Here is a 20800-nt window from a genome sequence, read left to right on the forward strand (position 1 = left end):
AAGATGATCTTTACAGGAAATGCTCAGTATGTCCATAATTCCTCAACGACAGCTGAAGTCGAGGAATAATGTCGTGAACAGCACTGTAGCGCGTGTCCGGAGTTATGGTGAGGCATTGGCGTCCGATGTTGTCTTTCAACATCCATAGAGATGTCTGTCGATCACTATACACTTGTGACTTCAGGTAACCCAAAGCCAACAATCGCACGGACTGCTGTCTAGGGACCGTGGAGGCCAAGCATTATGAAAGTGGCGGCTGAGCACACGATCACCACCAAACGACGCAAGAGATCTTTCACGCGTCTAGCAATATGGGGTGGTTCTAATAAAACCCCATGGCATTCCAAGGATGTGTACCAATTTTTACCTATCTACATTATTCCGTGTTCCAAATATATACTGACTTTTTGATCACCCGGTACTACGCGATAATTTTTTCCTTTCATTGTTTTGTGAAGGTGCTGGCGAGATAGTGTGTGGAAATAGTTTGAAATTGTGTGTAAAGTTTGTTGGAAGTCGGGAAGTGCTCTCATTCTCAGATACTAAATGAATATAGTCTGGGTAATTCATACACCTGAGTTGCACTGCCTAAGCTAATCGCAGTTTCCAACTGTAATACCTGTCTTACTGTCTTAAAACTTTAACCCAAGATCATACCTCTTAGGAAATGGATGACAAATTTAAATTTATTAATTCGAGCCCTAATTATATGATTTACTGGAAAACTGTTATTGCCCCTGGAAGGTGTTAGGGCAGCCTGCAGGAACAGTGAACCAAGTTTGACGTTTAGTAGCAGAGATTGGTTATACAGAGTGTTCTTTAAACACCGGAGAAGATACAGTAAAAGCCCAATATAAACATGATATGCTGCGAAAGTCTTATACTCATGTCTGGGCACTTTTAGACAGAAAGGTACCGATTTCAAGGTTCATGGGTGACATTAGGAAGAAGAATCTACGTTCTCAGTAGGTGTGAAATATTGGGAAGTATAAACAACGTGATTGTGTGCATGCATAAACAAAGTAAACCAAATCTTAGTTGCACTGATGAACATAAAACACGCAAAAATGCGTGAAATGACTTGTCAAAAAAGCAACTGACTTCTTTAAAGCAGTGGAAAAGTGAATCTAGAGCAGCTTGCAGACATCAGACACTGTGGCAAATAGGTCTCTTTGTAATTAGTCTTACACACCGAAGTGCAGTACAGTGTTTTACATGAAACTACTGGAATGTTATTGTTGGATCGCTTTTTGAATGAAGTTCATCTTACTGCTGCATTTGGTAAGGTTTTTTTTTTAATTTTCTTACTTCTAATGTTCTTTAAATTTAAACACTGTGCAAGATATATATAGTGTAACAGTGCGTTAGTGCTTTTTACAGGCTTGCCAGACATAGTTTGCCATTCCTAGTTCATTCTCCATATACCGTCAAATAAGGGCAGAAGACTTAGCCTTTACATAAGTCTGAAAGCTTTCGGAACATTGGTATTTAGTTGTACTAATAGCATTTTCAGTCTTTATTATCTTTAGCTCTACCAAAACGTAAAAAGTGCGTTTGTCAAATTAAATCAGGATGTGAAGTTGACCGATTATCCATTATGTGATAATTGTGCCTTGTTTAGGACACAAACTTTCTCAATGATTGAAAAATAAATCTGGCATAACAACTGAATTTTAATACTGATTTCGGTTAACATATACAGAGAAAATTTACGGGGTTAAAAAATGTTGTTATAAATTAGCTTTACGAAATTCCGAGCGAACACTGTCCTTCACCACTAAAAACCGACCATCTTTTGTTTTACCATGACGAGCATGAATCTGGTTCATAAGGAGCACTTAGGTAGCCTGAACGCTGTTTTCGCATGAAAGTCTTATGCTCCAAACTGTATGGTGCAACAAACAGAACTGCGGCCTACATCATGATTGACACACTTGCAACAATGACTTCCAATTTCAACCAATACCCTTACTAACAACTGTTACTTTGTTAATTAGGTCACATTCTTGCCAGCCGCGAACGTTTGTTCATCGAAAAACCTTTCTAGGAAAGACGGTCAACATCTCTACCAAGATTTGTGAAGGTTTATTTTTTGTTTATAAACAACAGATTAACCGTTGTTATTGCTCTAGTTGTCGCGAAGGTCACTGCACGACGTATCTAAGACGTGAACATGTGAGTTGCTTTATACGTCACAAAAATATAAGTTTTAGCTCAATAATAACGGATGTACGCAATACTGTAGATTAGCCACTGTCGCAATGAAGAATTTCTGAACAAGAAACGTAACTAAAATGAAAGAATTTTCGTCACTCATGTGTTTTTTTGTACTTTGCGTTCAACTTCACCCCCATTTGACGATACCGTGGTTACGCTAACACGAAGGGTTAAAAAACATGTCCCCCAATAACAGCGTAACATCGGGCTTTACTGTACTTTAAGAAAAGTGTCAGCATTAGGAAAAATCTATTTTAATTCAGTTCAGCAGGAAGTTATTATATGCGACTACACGCAGTGTACGCTTATACTCGTCGCAAGACCACAGAGACAAATTGACAAACCTTGGGTCGTGCCTTTGCGAGTGGTGTACGCTTTTCTAACTATACGCCATGGACTGGATGTCAGAGGCTCCGCCATACCTTTATTCCGGGAAGTGCTCCTGTAAGGCATCTTAGGCATGTTAAATACGCTGTGTTTTACGAAATTTCACTCCTGCTGCATCCTGAGGTCGAGGTACCGTTAATAACATATTGCAATGAAAGCAAGACCTCAATGGCTGGTAGGAGACATGATTAAGTGATAGTACACAGTGAATCGGTATTTAAGGGGTAACTAGATCGATCTACAAGAAGACAGAGTCCAAGTACAGCAAGCAGAACGAGCAATCACTAGAGGCTATGTTCTTCACCTTCCTAAATCCTTGCCCACCTACGTTCACATCTTTGCGGGATGGTGTATTTATTTACTGTTATTAACTGTTCCACATGGACGAAAAATATTGTAGCAATAAAAGAAAGATGCAAATATCGAATGCTAGACGCAGAAGATGCACTGGTAACCCCCCGTGTAATACATATTTGCACGAACAGACTTTGTATCTCTTGAAAAACCGTTAGATGGATCTACGGAACGCTTTGAAAATGTCAGCGTAATACTCTTCTACAGTTTATAATAATTTGACAGTTCAAACAACAAAGCACAAGTACTCTTCTGCAACGAAGGTCACAGTAAACTTGCCAACGTTTGGGAATACTTAAACTGGCCGCGAAGGCCAAGTAGCTGCGACGTGACGGGATGGGAACGCACAGCACGTGCCAGTCGCAGGTGGGGGCGACACCGCAAGGCCGCTCCCAGCAGCTTGTGCAACTACCTGACCCTCCCCGGTCTCTCTCTCTCTCTCTCTCTCTCTCTCTCTCTCTCTCTCTCTCTCTCTCTCTCTCTCTCTCTCTCTCTGTGTGTGTGTGTGTGTGTGTGTGTGTGTGTGTGTGTGTGTGTGTGTGTAAGCACAAACGCACTAAATTATCAACTATAAACAAATAATCAGTTTTCCAAGACCGCCCCCATACGTATGCGAGACGTGAGAGGTTATTGTCAACTTGGTATAATTGTAGATACCTTTCAATTATTCCTTTATTATACTAAGGGATACTGGTAAAGCATAACGTCGCCTTACAGCCAAATGTTCATAGCGTACGTATGACTAAAAATTCTGCCAAGATAAAGCCTTCTAAATACCTCCCTTGTCCCCTAAGTAAAACAATGAGAACATTTCTTAATTCCAAGTCAAATTAATCAATAATTATTCGATTTCACAATATATGCATTGTAACACTGGACAACAATGTAATAGCACAATTTTGAAAAAGCAACTTTGAAATTGACGCCGGTATTTGATTGCTATTTATAGGAACAACTCTTATGCAGTTATTATTCGAAAAGGTGATAGATTCGCTGATTGGTAGTACCTACTGTTTGTTTAAATAACAAAAAGGTTGTCAGTTCGAATGATATTTACGACGGCAACAACGTTGAGCTGTTCGATCTTATACTGGACCTGTCAGTTATCTAGAAAAAGGATGCACTGGGAGAATACTTAATAAAATCACAGTAGTCCAAGTGGAGAAATTTTTACAACCGATGGAAATCACAGTGAGTTACACAATGATGAAGTTTGCGGAAGCTGTTGGGGTAAATCCTGTAGGAACTGTAACTCTTGCAACAGTAACTGTCCGTCAAGAGGTTGCCATTATGCGATACTTTATGACCGTTATGTAACGAGATGAGAACTCGCCACCATTGTGTTGTAGCACCATACAGCGAGACCTTCAGTAGTGGTGCTCCAGATTGCTGTACACACCGGTGCCCCTAATATCCAGTAGCACGTCCTCTTGCATTGATGCATGCCTATATCCTCGTGGCATACTATCAACAAGTTTATGAAGGCACTGTCAGTCCAGACTGTCCCACTCGTCAACGGCGATTCTGCGTGGATCCCTCAGGGTGGTTGGTGGGTCACGTCGTCCATGAATAGCACTTTTCAATCTATCCCAGGCATGTTCGATAGGGTTCATGTCTGAAGAACATGCTGGACACTAGTCAAGCGATGTCGTTATCCTGAAGGAAGTCATTCACAAGATGTCCACCATGGGGGCGCGAACTGTCGTCCATGAAGACGAATGCTTCGCCAATATATGCTGCCGATGTGGTTGCGCCATCGGTCGGAGGATGGCATTCACTTATCATACAGCCGTTACGGCGACTTCCATGACTACCAGCAGCGTACGTCGGCCCAACATAATGCTACCCAAAAACAGCAGGGAACCTCGACCTTGCTGCACTCGCTGGCGAGTGTGAGGCGGCGTTCGGCCTGGTCGGGTTGCCTCCAACCATGTTTCCGAAGATGGTCTGGTTGAAGGCATATGCGACACTCATCGGTGAAGAGAACGTGATGCCAACCCTGAGCCGCGGCATGTTGTTGGGACCATCTGTACCGCGCTGCATGGTGTCTTAGTTACAAAGATGGACCTCGCCTTGGAGTCGGGAGTGAGGTTGCGCATCATGCAGCTTATTGTGCACAGTTTGAGTCGTACTAAGTCATCCTGTGGCAGCACGAAAAGCATTACTTAACATGGTGGCGTTGCTGTCAGGGTTCCTCGCGCCGCAATCCGTAGGTAGCGGTCATTCACTTCAGTAGTAGCCCTTAGACAGCCTGGGCGAGGCTTGTTATGGACAGTTCCTGTATCTCCTCCATATCCGAACAACATCGCCTTAGTTCACTCCGTGACGCCTGGACACTTCCTTTGTTGAGAGCCCTTCGGCACGAAGTAACAATGCGGACTCGATCGAAACGCGGTATTGACCGTCTAGGCATGGTTGAACTACGGGCAACAGGAGCCGTGCACCTCCTTCCTGGTGGATTGACTGGAACTGATCGGCTGTCGCACCCTCTCCGTCTAATAGGCGCTGCTCATGTATGGTTGCTTTAATTTTTGGGCGGCTTTAGTGAAATCTCTGAACAGTCGGAGGGACTGTGTAAGTGATACAATATCCAGTCAACGTTGATCTTCACAAGTTCTGGGAACCGCGGTGATGCAAAACTTTCTTTGGTGTGCATGTTTGGATTTGGTCAAAATAATAAAATCACGTTGTCTGCAATAAAGCTGATGTACTGCTTCTGGAGCCGTAGTTGCAAAAACTATTCGAGGATGGCCTACAGTTTTCAGTTAGTTGACAAGTTCCTCTATGCTCTTACGCTTCAGTCACGTTGACGTTTTTCCCCCGCACTTAGGGCGCATAGAGCGTTAGTGATCCAAAATATGTATGGAGGCGATCATTAACATTTTTTCTGCATCTGTAAGAATCTCTCTCTCTCTCTCTCTCTCTCTCTCTCTCTCTCTCTCTCTCTCTCTGTCTGTCTGTCTGTCTGTCTGTCTGTGTGTGTGTGTGTGTGTGTGTGTGTGTGTGTGCGCGCACGCAATTTGTTTTCTCCCAAAATTTCTACCAGACTACGTCTTCCGACATTGAAAGATCGATGTCAGACTAGTTTATAAAATAAATGAAAATTAATGCACGGCGCGACCTGCCAATACATACTGCAAATGCAATACAGCTTCATTTTAGTTCGGCCATTTGATCACGGAGTTAGTCTTACCTTACACTTAGCTTGAAAGAGCTTGGCTAAAGCGCGCACAGAAACTGCGCCGTGGCTGTGCTCGCATTTCCTAACAAGAGTGCAGCAACGGCAGCGAACACCCACCTGTAACGAGCAGAGAGGTCCATTAAAACATTTACGACAGCGCGATAACGTGTAACGGGCGCGAGCGGATGCTGGTCAGTCTATAGTACTTTACAACGTATCTTTATGCCGGCTATCGCCCTAAGGTCGTCTGCCTAGGGTCTAGATGTGTCAATGAGATGCGCACCTACGTCAACACAACTGCGAAAAACTTGTGTACAAGATGTCGTGCCCCGAAGACGTCTTAAGAAATTGAACACAGCATATATACGCAAGTGATATACCGGACAGGGTGGACAGCAATTGGCAATTGTTTGCTGATGGTGTGGTATACAGGAAGGTGTCATTGTATGACTATAGGAAGATACAAAATGACTGACAGCTAGCTCTAAATGTAAAAAAAAAAGTGAGTTACGCATTTGAGTAGGAAATACAAGCTCGTAATATTTGAATACAGCTTTAGTAGCGTACGGCTTGCCACAGCGACAGGGTTGAAATATCTGAGCGTAAAGCGATATGAAATGGAACCAGCCGTGTGAAGATTGTGGTATTGCCGGCGAATGGTCGATTTCGATTTTAAAATAGGAATCCCTAGATGGAAGGCTAAGTTCTTTTCGATTAACATTCTGAGAAAATGTAGGGGTATAAGCATTTGAAGCTGACTGCAGAACGACCCCACTGCGCCCAACATTCATTTCGCTTAAGGACCATGAAGATAAGATACGAGAAGTTAACTCTCATATGCTGAGTCTTTTGCGTCGCTCTATTTGCGAATGGAATACGAAATGACATGGCTAGTAGTGGTACACGGTACCCTCCGCCATGTATCGGGTATAGGTGTAGATGAAAGCTTTCTCTGCTCTAAGGAAATTAAAGGAATTAACTATATCGTTCACTATCAAACTTCATCACAGAGGACAGAAAAAAAACAGCAGCAGAAAAAAAATATTGCTCAGTATTGTCGTAATCTCAACAGCTTGCAAGCCTCGCTTACACTGAGCGATATTTATCGTGCTTTGGCCAATGGTATAAATTTTCCTCCTCACTTCCATTACCTGTCTGGAAAACATGTTTTCGGACAATAATTACTACTTTACAGTGTTTCAAATGTACAGCTGTTGGTAGTCTATTTTTAACAATAGTCTGTTCCGTTTGCGCAAGTAGATGGAGTCCATAAACAAAGTAACGGTCAGCCAAACTCTAAACGAGGTGATGAGCCACGGCCGTCGTTTCCTACCAGCGATAAATACCATGCCTGTCGTTTTCCTGCTGAATTCGTCCGACTGTTTGCCAGTTATTTTCCACTGTCTACAACAAACACACTGGACTGGAACAATTTTCCAGAATGCAATGGTACAGAACTATCTACGCTGGCCTTTTGCACTAATAACTGAAATAGGCCTAGCCCAGAAAATCTGCAGCCAAGAGATGCCTGACACCGTGGCACTGTCATCTCACATTTTATTAAACAACCACTAAATGGGACGACAAGTTCGTCTTTGCAATTAAACTCAGTAATCGTCTGGAAAACACTTTGCGTAGTACAAAAATCCGCATACTATGTAATTCTACAGCCTCTCGTGGTCGTTGTCACTCAAAATATTCAGGGTTTTTAGGCCACATCACCTTTCTTCAAACGATCGAATTTACGACCCTTCTGCTGCGATCTTCTACACGATCTTGTTATGTCCATGGTAGACTGAGCGCCTTGAGTGCTTATCGGCTGAGGGGTGGCAACGTCGAGCATTTGAAGAAACCTGATGCGGCCTAACAACCTGGAAGATTTTAACGTTAATCATCATCCTGTACCGAAGTCCTTTGCTTAAGAAGGTCCTTACCCTTGCTGATTTCTAATTATTTTAATATTTTCCTGTTTTCTGTAATCCTAGAAGAGACATTCTTTCAATTTTGTCTATACTTATCACAATGGCCAACACTGAGATGCGTACCATTTTAGCTGAACATTGTTACGTTCCGGAAGCGTTGTTTGACTTTCACAATTCTCGATGCGCGAAAGAGGCATCAAAAATGAAACGCATTCATGCGAATTCTGACTGTTTTGAGATTGCCTCACGACCGCACAAAACTACTTTTGAATAATTTTTTTGGAAAACCAATTTTTTGGAAAACCGTTAGTGCACTCTGATACTGATGTATGCTGAGAGACTGTAAAGGCAGGATGAGTATCAGTAAAAACGGACCCGAGTAGAACCTGCATAATTACGTACACACACGGTGAACAGGTAGTTTGCAAGCTAACCTTAATATGATTACTGACGCCAATGATCACTGCTGCAACACAAGCTAACCATGTCACACGCGTGCAACTTAGTCCGTCATAGAGCTTTCGGCTGTCACGAGCCTATACAACGCGTTAACAACTTTACTGCATACGTTTCTGTATCTGCCGAGTTTCTGCAAGGTTGTTTCCATGCACTCCAGTTGCGTCGCTTCATCGGAAAGACGACAATAAACGCATTAGGGCGGCAGTGCTGTGCCAGCAGCGACTCAGCTGTTTGCGCCGGCTGACTCTGCGACCCTGTAAACAGTTTTAGCAGTCACGCAACGCTGCACTTGTTTCCTAACGCAGGCCGCCTCGCACGCCGCCTTGGGCACAGCACGGCGGCTGCCGCGTTATCGACGTCTCGGCTGCGGCGGCAGAGTCCGAATACGAGGGCGCGCTCACGCCCTTCCCTGCACTGTCAGCACGTTCCTCCCCGCCTGCTGACACTTCACGAGCTACGGCACTGGCTACCGTCACCAACATAAGGACCGGTTACACATTACATTCACTGCAATCTAACGTAGCGAAAATGGAAACCAGTATAATTGTATATAATACTCTAATCCAACACTTCGTTATCAAAAAATGTTACTCACAGGTAATTTATGTTTCTTTGTTCAGTAACTTTCGTATGAACAATTACTCTACCCAACGATACGAATCTAAGCCATGAACGCCTAAAGTAAGTATGCGTAACGTTACTCAGGTACACAATTCATACATACCAAATAGCTGTCTAATATCAGCCCATTTATAGAACCCGGCAGTAGAAAAGTACAACAATCTACTGGAACAAACGAATAGGTTGCAATGAAAACTTGGCTAACTGCTCGTAACTTACGGAGGGTGTCAAAAGGGCATTATCTTGCTACAATTTTTATCCACAATCTCACACACAGTTAAAGAACATAGATTACTCTTATTCGCCAGTCAGCGTATCACCAAACTTTCTTAAGTTTTCTGAATAGGAAGTAAGTTACTCTAACTACGTTTTCAACACACTGCAAGCGTTTTAGCACCCCTCGTTACACGCTGGGCTGACTAAATATTCCGTAACAAAATAAGTGGAAATCGTGCGGTAATCCCTGATCGGCTTCCTTCAACGCATCGTTAACATACTACCGATTTTGGGGACGATCACAAATTAAGGGTCAAGTCAATTCCTTCAAGCTGTACTTTTATGCTGAACTTGACTCCCACACCAACGAACTTTCCGACTTAAATATATACGAAATGAAGCTTTCTGCTATCTTTTTTACCTAACTTATAAGCAGGGCAAGGGTGGGAGTGCAGTACTACCCAAGTGCTTTAAACTACACCGAGCAGAAAATACTCCCGTTTTCATGGTCAATACTACAACCAATTTAATTCCCACCATACACCCACAAACCAGAACCTTTACACTTAAGATTATTAGTCTTGATGAACTTCTCGCCCTTTTTAGCAAATCTGGCAATCAGTCACAAACCTGTAAAAGGATAGAAACGTAAATTGCTTAGCAAGGTTAGAAGAAGGGCAAGTACCTACATTATCACGAATGATACACAGTGACGGAACTCTCAAATATATAAGCATGACGATGATCATGTAAACACTGATTAAAGTACAAACGCAGTATTTGACCACGCTTACAGAAACTTTGTATCACAATGTTAATGATGGCAAACGTATTATCAACCAATACAAACAGTTGCGGCGATATTCACCAAGTCCTTCAAAGACAAAATTCGTGGAACCTTGGTGACGTTTAAACAGTGTAATCTCCGTAGAAATAAATAGCATGGCGATGATAAAGTAGAATGCGAAATGAACACGGTCAGGAGGCAATTAATATCCACCTAACTGGGTAATTTGAAATACGACACCATTAAATGTGCTTTCTTTCAAGTCAGAGGAACTACAAGTATTTAGAAGGAACCAAAAGTATTTAGAAAGTATGTTTACTTGTGGGGAAAGTCGTAAAAATTGATTGCCTTATCACTTAAATTCAGTAAAACATTAGATATTTTAAGTGTAAAAACAATTACCTCCGGCAAGCATAAAAAAGTGTTTTGGCGAGTAAACAATATATAGTTTCAAAGCAAGGGTTACTGAAAATACAAGGAAATACTTAGTAAATATTTCACTGGATGTTAGTTGCACTTCCTAGGAACATTTGAATCATTTATTGACTCAAGCCATGGGTGCCCGGCCCACGGATGATCGAGGGGAGGGAGGAAGGGGGGGGGGGGGAAGAAAGATAGTGATGCTCGCGTTGTATTTATTTACTGTTACAGAAATAACCCATGCCTAAGTTGTCATTGTAAGTATTTTTGGACAAATTAAAAAATGCTTGGTAATAGTGTTTGCAGATTTTAACACAGTAAATACCAAACACTCGAATGAGTCGCCTTCCACCAACAATCGCAGTTACTTTTAATTGCTTGTGGGCTGCAACTGCCACTCTCACCATCTTAGTTTGTTTTTCTATACTTTCTAGTGTTGACAATAATAAATCATTCTTTACCATCGTGGACGTATTAGAACAATGTAAATGTTTAACCTATAGCGAATTTATAATGAATTAGATGCAACCAGCTTTTTTAGGCGTTTATTTTTCCACGCTGATATCTGAAAGTGCCTGGAATGCCATATACAGATGTTTTAGGGTAGCTGTAAAACGACACTAAGTAAGGGAACGATGTTCACGACGCACATATAAATGTAAATATCGGAAAGCGGCGGTCAACATATATTTAATGTAATACTGGAGAAGCATTTTTGAGGCAAAATTCGTTGGCCCTATAAACAGTTTCACGGACGCTACAGCTTTGATTTTATGCATACAGGCGCTTCCTTGCGTCATATCGTGAGGCGGCCCACGAACTTGAAAAGAATGACTCAGACCGCGGGTAGCCAAAGATGCTCATGCCCGACTTAAGTCATAGATGTTTGGTTGACTGGTTGGTTTGAGGGAGGGCACCAAATAGTGAAGCACATGATGTAGGACGGCAAAAAGAAGAGAGGGGGGGACTACATAAACAGCACAGTACACATAGATGTTGGGGGTCTACTTATTCCTTTTTTGTTACGCCTTAATGACATATTAAAAAAGAGTGCAGTCAGACTGAATAAATCTTACATTATCGTATTTACGTAATTACCCGACAATCGACTGCTGAAACATAAAATAATTCTTTCCAGGAGGCTGGTACACAGTGCTAACTATGGGTTTTGCATAAAAAGGAATATTATTTCCCTGAGTACTGAAAGCAAACTTTAACTGTAACACAAACAGGGGCACACTTTCCTAGTAAGGCACCATCTTCATCAATGACTGGAAGACTTAAGTCAGAATGGAGGAATTTATGAATTATGTCAACATATCAGAATAAAGATTGAAGGCAACAGTAATTGTGTACTAGTGGATCTAACTCCTGCGGTAACCGCCCAACGCCATTAAAGCTAATCTTATGAGCAATTGTTGCAAACCTCTACCAATAAATTCAAGGTACAATTCCGCGGCTGTTCACGAGAAATCTGCGCACCGTAGAGCGAAGCAATGCTGCATTATATCATATTTTAAGTAAACAGCAAACTATCTTTTTTCAGCTTTTCCTTAAGAAATTACTATCGTAAAAACGCATTAGTTCGTTATGTGTTGTCTTTTACACATTCTGTTTCGTGTTCGTTTGTCGACGTTTACGGATCCAAACAAGCAAATTGTGCGCAAGACAATTAGAAGGCATGTTGTAGATATCAACAGCAGTGTCGCCAGATAAATTTTCCACTACACGAAAGTAGGGAGCGTATGCTATGAATCACCAGCCAGATATGGCGCTTTCGCCGCAGATTCCAAAACGTTCATTTCTGGAAGTGATAAGGCGACCCCATCCGCGCAGTGTCTCCGTAAGCCATCATTTACATAATTTGAAGTTACAACTGGCAATTGCCAGTTAATTTCATATAGTCTGCTTAAATGGACCCATATGTCGACAAAACATGCAGAATAAAATGGCTACAAGACAACGTTTAAGGAGATAGAGAGAGAGAGAGAGAGAGAGAGAGAGAGAGAGAGAGAGAGATTTGATATCTTAAAGAAACGTATCAGATCAGTCGGGTTTCACTAGTGGATACCTTAAATTTCAATGGGGATCATTTCTACAACGAGAAATGTTACATACAGCGAAAGGAGACAATTAACTGAAAGCGAATTGTCATTCCTCATAAAAAAGGAAAAACCGTCATCGTCCCAAAGGTTTGTTTCACCATCAAGGTGCTAGAGTCCTTATGGCCCTCTTTGAGGTAGGCTGTCGTTGAGTTTCTCCAACATTGAACTGACTAGCACAGATAATTATGGGGAGGTGAATAATGAAATACGATCCCAATGGAGCTGATCTGAAACTTACCGTCAGATTAAAACTGTATGCTAGACCGAGAGTCGACTCTTTGCCTTTCTGTAGAGCACTTGGCCGCGAAGGGCAACAGTCCCACATTCTAGTCTAAGTACCGCACGCTAGTTTTATTTACCAGTAGGTTTCAAATGAAAATAATCTTACCGTCTATAGTTTTCCGTTACTCCGGTCCAATCTCGCATTTCGCATTCAGATTTTTGGAACTTGGGCCTACTTCTCATACAGGAGACTAACTTTGTAGCGCGATGCAGTTTCAGTTAACACAGGCTTGCACTGTGCATCCAAATACACTCAACACTATACAGTTGCGCATTATCCTCTGATGTTCACGTAAATATCTCTACGTGCTCCAAAATCACGCCAACTGACGTGACAATGCCCCGAATCATATTTTCCAATGAATAAAATTACTGCTTCAAGATATTCGAAAAGTTGTTAGACTTCCGTACATACCTTGTATAAAACCCCATTTGTAAAATAAAAAAAATGGGCGTCAACGCCTCGTAACGGTTTGTCAGTAACTAAGTATTACAAATCGTTGTGATCAACATTTACTGTTTTCGTTTCCCAGTTCTGGTGAAGGCTAATGTAGGCCTATCCCGTTTAATTTTCCTTAATTGTGTGAAATGGAAATGAAATGGTAATTAACTTTCTGAAAGCGTCGTCGAGGTCAAACAATCCATCAGCTTTGAGGCATTTCATAGATCAGTCGAAGAAGGAATATTGGTTTCCTAACGCCAAATCGACGAAAATGCCATAACTGAGCAAAAGCTCTGGTTAATCAAGTATGGTGGACATCCACCATGCCCTTTTCGAAGCAACCTCTTTCATCTCAAGCCACTTAGACCATGGAAAACTTAACATTTAATTACTGGGCTTCTAACTGGTTTCGAAACTACTTCTGAATTCAGTCCATTGCTTGACGTACATGTGATTATAAACGGAACTTATCAAAAGCATTTTCTAGTTACTGCCAAATAATATCCGAGTACTTAAATGTAGCACAGTCTGATAACACGAATTTTGTCTACTTACCCAAGTAACATACAATAGGAAAGAAAAAGTGGAAAGTACTAGATGATTACTTGTCCGAGATGTTAATGTTGCGAAGAGATTTTAAACATTAATAACTGAAAGAAACGTTAAGCCAAGTACGGTAACCCTTTTGGCGTCTGTGAAACTAAAAAAACTCCAGAAAGTAAATTGAAAGCTGTTGGGAAAAAAACTGATATTTAAAATTTGTTATCCCCAAAGGTTGAAAACCTTACGTATTAGCCCCTCCACTATTTATGTCCAAGAAGCGGAGAAGGAAACTAAGGAAAATTACAGCACTACTGATTTGAATAAAGCTGCCAATCTTTGCACCATTCAAATATTATCTAGAGCCAATAGAAAATTCATGCAGTCTTTCTCAGATAGCACTTCATTAAACATATCTGCAAAAAAGTGTTAATATTTTTTTCAATGCGATAAAACAATAAGAACGGCAACGGTCCGAACTCACTGTAATACTGCCCGTCTGACGATATCCTTATGTATGTCGACTCTACACCCAAGATAGCATGACGCATTCTTCCTACCGAAAAACACTTTTTATAAATATTGTTTGATACCCCAAATAATCGTACTTGTGGTGAAACTTTCAACGAGATCTTTCCTCTTACTTGCTTCTCTAATTCCGGTAATATTAACGAGTCACATGAGAGACCTTTCATTATACTGTTATTTGCAATTTAATACAGATTTTCACATATATTTCAGCGAATATTTTAATTGTCTCACTTTGCATCCTCGAAGCGCTTCGTATATTTTTCACAAAGACAGCCGAATCAATCTCCTAGCTAAATGCGTTACCATGCTACACCAATTTGTAATTTTATACAAAGCTAATTCGTAAAAATTACGCGGGCGCACTTGCACTGGTACGACCACGTCGTAGACAAAAATAACGGGCAACAAACAAGTACAAACACGGTTATCAGTTGTTGAATCCACCACTAATTACAGTTATTAGCGAACCAAATCTGTCAGTATTTTGTCACACGAGAAAGTTCGGCCGACTGCGACTAACGGGTCTTTACGTTGTTCCGAGTAAAATGCTTTTTTTTTATAAGTTGATACCGTATCTGCATAATTGCCTTTCTCCATGAGTTTCACTGTAAGTGAGAAGACGGAATCCATACCAGTTGTCACACAGATGGTCACTCTATTCGATGTATGTCATTACGTTTAAGCCAAGAACATATGTGAAATTCTACAGTCGACGGCTGTTAAAATTTTGGGCAGCAGTATTGGGACCACTTCTGCCACCTTTACTGTAGACGTCTGCGACTGCGTCAAAGCTGTGTTTAATACTAATTTCAGCTTTTTCTCAACTCCACGACATTGAGAGCTGTATCGTTTGTATTTGTACTTGTGCGAAAAGGAAACTAGGATAATATCTGTTTCTCCCTCAGTACAAAAAAAATTGAAAACTGAGTTTACTATTATCTGCTTTTGATTTTCTACCCTTAATTCTATAGTTCCTATACCATCGGTTGAGCGTCTGGACATTAACGTTGGTGTCGCTAACAGCCTACAATTTTTTTTTTAATTTTTATACAGGGGCGAAGGAAGGACGGGAATTTGAGGTATATTTCGATTCGATTCTGCTACGGGAAGGCTTTCAGGAATACATGCACTATTATTTTGAGGGCTTAACTTTTTTAGAATCTCTGCAGTGATCACTTTTTTTACCACCGGATTTTTCAAACCACCTAAAACTGGCGACGGGACAACGATGTCCCATCTAGTTGACGCGCCTACATCTTGCTCTTAGGTTTTTATTTAAGAGGGAAAAGCCACACTAATGGTCGCTTTGTTGTTTTAATTCTGAACATCAAGCACAGTAATGCTAGATACTTACAATTTATTTTAAAATATTTTCTTGTAAAACAAATTGAATTTCATTTGCATACAATTCAGTTTGAATATACAAATTCTTAATAATTTTTCACATTACGACTAAGAAATCTTCTTATGGTAGAAACACAGACAAGTCAAGTTTACAGTGCACAATGATTGTTTTCTGCAAGTAACGAAGAACGCAATATACAATCAGTTTATTACCATACTTTAATAATGTAGGTTCAACTCTGAAATCAAAAGGTAAACACGAATGTGTGTGAGTAAATACATTCCTTCCTATATACGTAAAGATAATCGTTATCTTTAAACAGTTTTGCACTCTGTACAGACATAGGTAAGTATAGCAACACAGTTCCTGCAAGCAGGTTCGTCACAAGATGCGCATTTTTATAAACTTCTCCCTTATTTGTAGAAGTTTCACACCTGGCAGGAGCTACAGCATCCACCTACCTCTGAGGATTTTAATAGCTAGAGCTCTGGCTTTGGTCTCTGCATCACCTTTGGTAAGTTTCTCCGCGATCTTGAGGAGCAAATCTTATCTTTTTATTTTAATATGTTGGCTCTCTGTAGATTACCTAAGTACTGACTGGCAGTATTTATTTTTATTTCAAAATAAACTATGTTGAGAAATACCACAAGTCAGGAACTCTCCTCCCTCTCCTGAAATAATTACAGGAGAGAGATGTGCTTCTGATGTGAACGGTTGGAAGTGTTAGAGAAAGATAAGGAAGTAGTTAGAGAATATGTGAAAATGAGTAAACATTTGGTGGTCCTTGTAATATGCGTAAGAGAAGAAATCCGGCAATAGATGGAGCAACTAAGCAAAAACGTGGTTCTCGACGCCGGTGATGGGCACGTGGGCACCGACACCAAACAAAAGACAAAAATACACAGACAACGAAATGGAGGACACCATACGCATTTTAAGACCAGTAACAATAATAAAAACTGGCCGCGTGACACTAATTCAGAAAAAGTTTGCAAAATACCCCACTTTGCATCTTTCATATGTCAACGGCTCTCTCTACTTTAGGCCAAATAAGAAAAAGTCTGTAGCAAACAATTCACACGGAATGTAATTCTGCACCATGATTGCTTTTGCTGTCGTAGTTTCAATGAAACTTATTACGACTATTTTGCAGCAGTTTCTCTCTCTGAAGATCCCTTAACTTCGTACTACCGGCGGCATGGATGGCAGTGTCATCGTTCACAAGGAGAAAAATTACGATGTTCTTAAACAGAGCCCGCATTAAAACTTGCTACACAGTGTCTACTCTTGTCACATTCGTCTGGAGATAGCAATAACGTGTAATTGATACTGACTCTTAACAATACCTGTCATTTTTCGCGATATGTCTCAAATACGTCGGCGATCGCCGCCATTCCGCTTGCACTGAAAGACTCCAACTCCGCTGGATCTAAAATTATAGATTTTTCTTCGCGTGTTACCCGTCAATGGGATGGAGGAACGTATTCTCATTGATCTAAACGTTACCTTCACGTGGGACATGTATATGAGCGAAAGTCTTACAAAATACACTCTCAGTGAGGAAATGTAGCGTTAGTTTACTTGCTGTCTTAATTTTACAATATTTAAGAAAACGCGTATAATTTTCTCAAATTTTCCCTGCCACGTGAAACTAATACAAGTTGTCCTCCCTCCCTGCCCCCTTCCTTATTCGTCTCTTGGGTATGTTCCTGCCTTTAACTCATCTTACTGACTGCAAAATGATTTCATACTTTTAGATAATTGTTTTTATTTAATTTCAGGGTGATATTTTGTGGAAATAATCTGGAAACATACGGTTCCATAATTTAACTGTGTCAATATAAGTAAAGCATATTTTATGGCTAGATTAATGTGAACTGAAAAATGTGAAACATTGTAAAAAGTGGCACATTATTTCGTCGTCTTTCATACTATTTTTAATGTATTACCCATTGCTCCACACAGTTCTATGTACCGTCAGTACAGATATATCCTTCACAGAAAAGTATATATGAGCAGTGTTTTGTAAATGGTTTGTGGAAGACAGGATACGTTTTTAGCACTTTAACCTTACTGTCTTACAGCTTTCTTCGCATCTTTCTTCGATCTAACATAAAAATCACTATTTCCCCTATGATTTCCGAAAAATTTATTTCGTCAGGATTTTACTAAGATAATTGCATGTGCACCAGGTGAACATGCACGATGACCAAATGTTGAACTGACTAAAGGTTCTTTGAGAGGGAGGCGAATTTTGCTCTCTCTTTCGTACAATACACACAGAATGAAACTGCATGAAAGACGATTGTTTTTTTTTTTGGGGGGGGGGGGGGAGGAGGAGACCAAACAGCGATGTCATCGGCCTCATCGGATTAGGGAAGGATGGGGGGGAAGGATGTCGGCCGTGCCCTTTCAAAGGAACCACCCGGGAATATGACTGGAGCGATATAGGGAAATCAAGGAAAACCCAAATCAGGACAGCCCGACGCGGGATTGAACCGTCGTCCCTCCAAATGCGAGTTCAGTGCGCTAACCACTGTGCCACCTCACTTGGTGCAAGAAAAACTGTGACGAGGATTATATAATCTTAAACAGTACACTGCGAAGAGAAATAGCGACTACCATCAAAAACATAAACCTTTGAGACAAGAAAGGTTTGGAACAGATCTTTGTGTGAATGCGAAACACGGAAGATGGAAATCAAACGAGCAGAAGACTTCAAATGGCGGTGTTACAGAAGACTGCTGAAAAAAAATAGATTGACCCAGTGCAGCTTAGGAATGGAAAAATGCATTAAGTCAACCTTTGGGTTGGAAATAATGTGGCAAATGAGCTGACAGAAGACATCGAGCGTATACGACGGCGCGTTCAAATTGCTTAATACCTTCTTTTACTAACTGGAATAATAAAGAAATACTGAATTCCACCACCTCACGAAAGATAACTTATTCATAAATCCAAAGAACTCATTTCCTGCGCGGAATATAAGAACATTCATCACCATGCGACATACTTCCATAGATAAAAACTGAAGCATAGTTTGCATAAAACTGGTATTTCCTCACATTTTCGCGAAACAGACAAACTCCGTAAGAGTGTCCACCCTATTGCCGACAGCAAACCACACCGGCTGCGGCACCTAACTGCAATTCGATAGCCGTGTGTGTTCAGACCTTTGCAACAATATAGAAGTTTGTAAAACCGGTCTGCACACTCCAAACCTCAAGATGTTTCATACGGTTATTGTGTAGGATTTCCAAAGCTCCTGCTATGGTTAAAAAGCAATATACAGTCTGATTCGAAAGATCAGTATATTATTTTTGCACATATTGTGATGTAGAAATAACAGCAACTTTTAGTTCCTAGAAGGTACCCCACAAAAGGCTGTACCAGCACATAAGCCGCTATATGTTCTTCCCAGTTCTCACACGCGATGTTTCACGATTCACGGTCTCTCAGTGAATTTGGTGCATTTAAGTGTTTTTTTTTTTTTTTACTTCTTTACCGAAGATGACCGTTTTATAACTTACAACTGCATAATCAGTGTAAGTGGTAAGGTATTAAGTGAGTTGCCATATGTCCAAAAAGCAGAATGCTTGAATGGTAATTTATCAATTGCCACGGAATAGACCTTTTTGTCTATAAGTATTATTTGCAGATATACTAGTTATACTTCTCATAATTAAATTTTAAAGGAAGACAGGAAAGTGGGTGAATGTCAGATTGATGTGATAACTGAAATCTTTCATATGAACGTTGCTATTTGTGGCACTATTGTAGCCGATTTACTACTTCAAAAACAGTCTGAGGTTTACTATAATCTATTACGACCACAAGAAAATGTACTACATCAAATATATTACCGATCGCTAACTACTAAACTGCTGTTCCGAACACTGATGGCGTTACAGTTTTCTTCTCTCTCTCTCTCTCTCTCTCTCTCTCTCTCTCTCTCTCTCTCTCTCTCTCTCTCCCTTCTTTCCTGATGCCTTTGAAGAAGATTTATTACCAAGGTCGTTAATATAAAGGAAGAGAAACTAACACCACGAACGGTGAGGCAAAATCAGTCCACACAGCAATCGTAATGGGTAACTGTCTCACTATTGGGGAGACATTAAAAAAGTATTACATGACAAGCATTACCGTACATTAATATTATGCTTCTTAAAACCAATACAGACATGTGAACTACAATGTTTTCAAATTAAGCTTGCTTACCACAAACTAACAATTCTCGGTTTCGTTTCGTGGTGGGTACAAATATCCACGGCGTAAGCACACAGGCAATAATGATGTCCAGTACTGTTTACACCAATATTTTCTCGTCACTTCGTAAATAACACTAGAATGCCTTCCGTGATGAAACTGCACAAAGGAGCACAGGTAGTGGATGTGAAGAGTGTTCTATTTCTGATTCCAGGTACAGTTACAACGACGCTACTCGCGTTACCTGCATGACACAGGTGGGAATGCAGGATGCCCCAAAATTCTGGACTCGTTGGTCGGTAATACCAAATACCACAATCCCGATGGAACGGAGTGCTTACCTTTAGCGTTCTAACAAGGCGGGGAGATTAAGGGAATAGTATTGATAGGAAATACTATAATCTAAACGAAATAAGAGTTACGTGAATATACTTTACGCAAAGATCTGCCAACGATACTACTGTTCATGTTCGAAGTACGGAACGATTGGAATTTTTTTTATTTGAGTGACAAACCTTTTTTGCGTTGAATATTGGCAAGGACAAACAACGCTAAGGCAAAAATTACGCAGGGTTGTTGAAGATTAATTTTAGCATGAATACGAAGAAGAGGAGGTATCCTACGAAACACCACTGCCCAATATGACTGGAGGGAAGTCGATTTGTATGGATGAGTTATTCCAACACAAACTATAGTTTCGGATAACTGATGAAAATTTCTTTGAAGTATACGACCTGAGGACAGTACTGATCTACAACAAAAAACAGTGAAATACATTAAAAAAA

General features: G+C 40.7%; 1 protein-coding gene across 10 annotated transcripts in view; it reads right to left on the bottom strand.

The window, feature by feature from the left end:
* LOC126354917 (C-terminal-binding protein) overlaps positions 1-20800 on the bottom strand; it is a 189628-nt gene that overhangs the window by 146015 nt on the left and 22813 nt on the right. For 6 of the 10 annotated variants that reach the window (XM_050005003.1, XM_050005002.1, XM_050005006.1 and 3 more), the window contains exon 2: positions 6152-6256. The exons of the other annotated variants lie outside the window; for them this stretch is intronic. The gene's annotated coding sequence lies outside the window, so the exon portion shown is untranslated. The remainder of the gene's footprint in view (positions 1-6151; positions 6257-20800) is intronic. 10 annotated transcript variants of the gene reach the window in all.

Source organism: Schistocerca gregaria, chromosome 3 (genome assembly GCF_023897955.1).
Source record: "Schistocerca gregaria isolate iqSchGreg1 chromosome 3, iqSchGreg1.2, whole genome shotgun sequence".
Classification (NCBI taxonomy): Eukaryota; Metazoa; Arthropoda; class Insecta; order Orthoptera; family Acrididae; genus Schistocerca; species Schistocerca gregaria.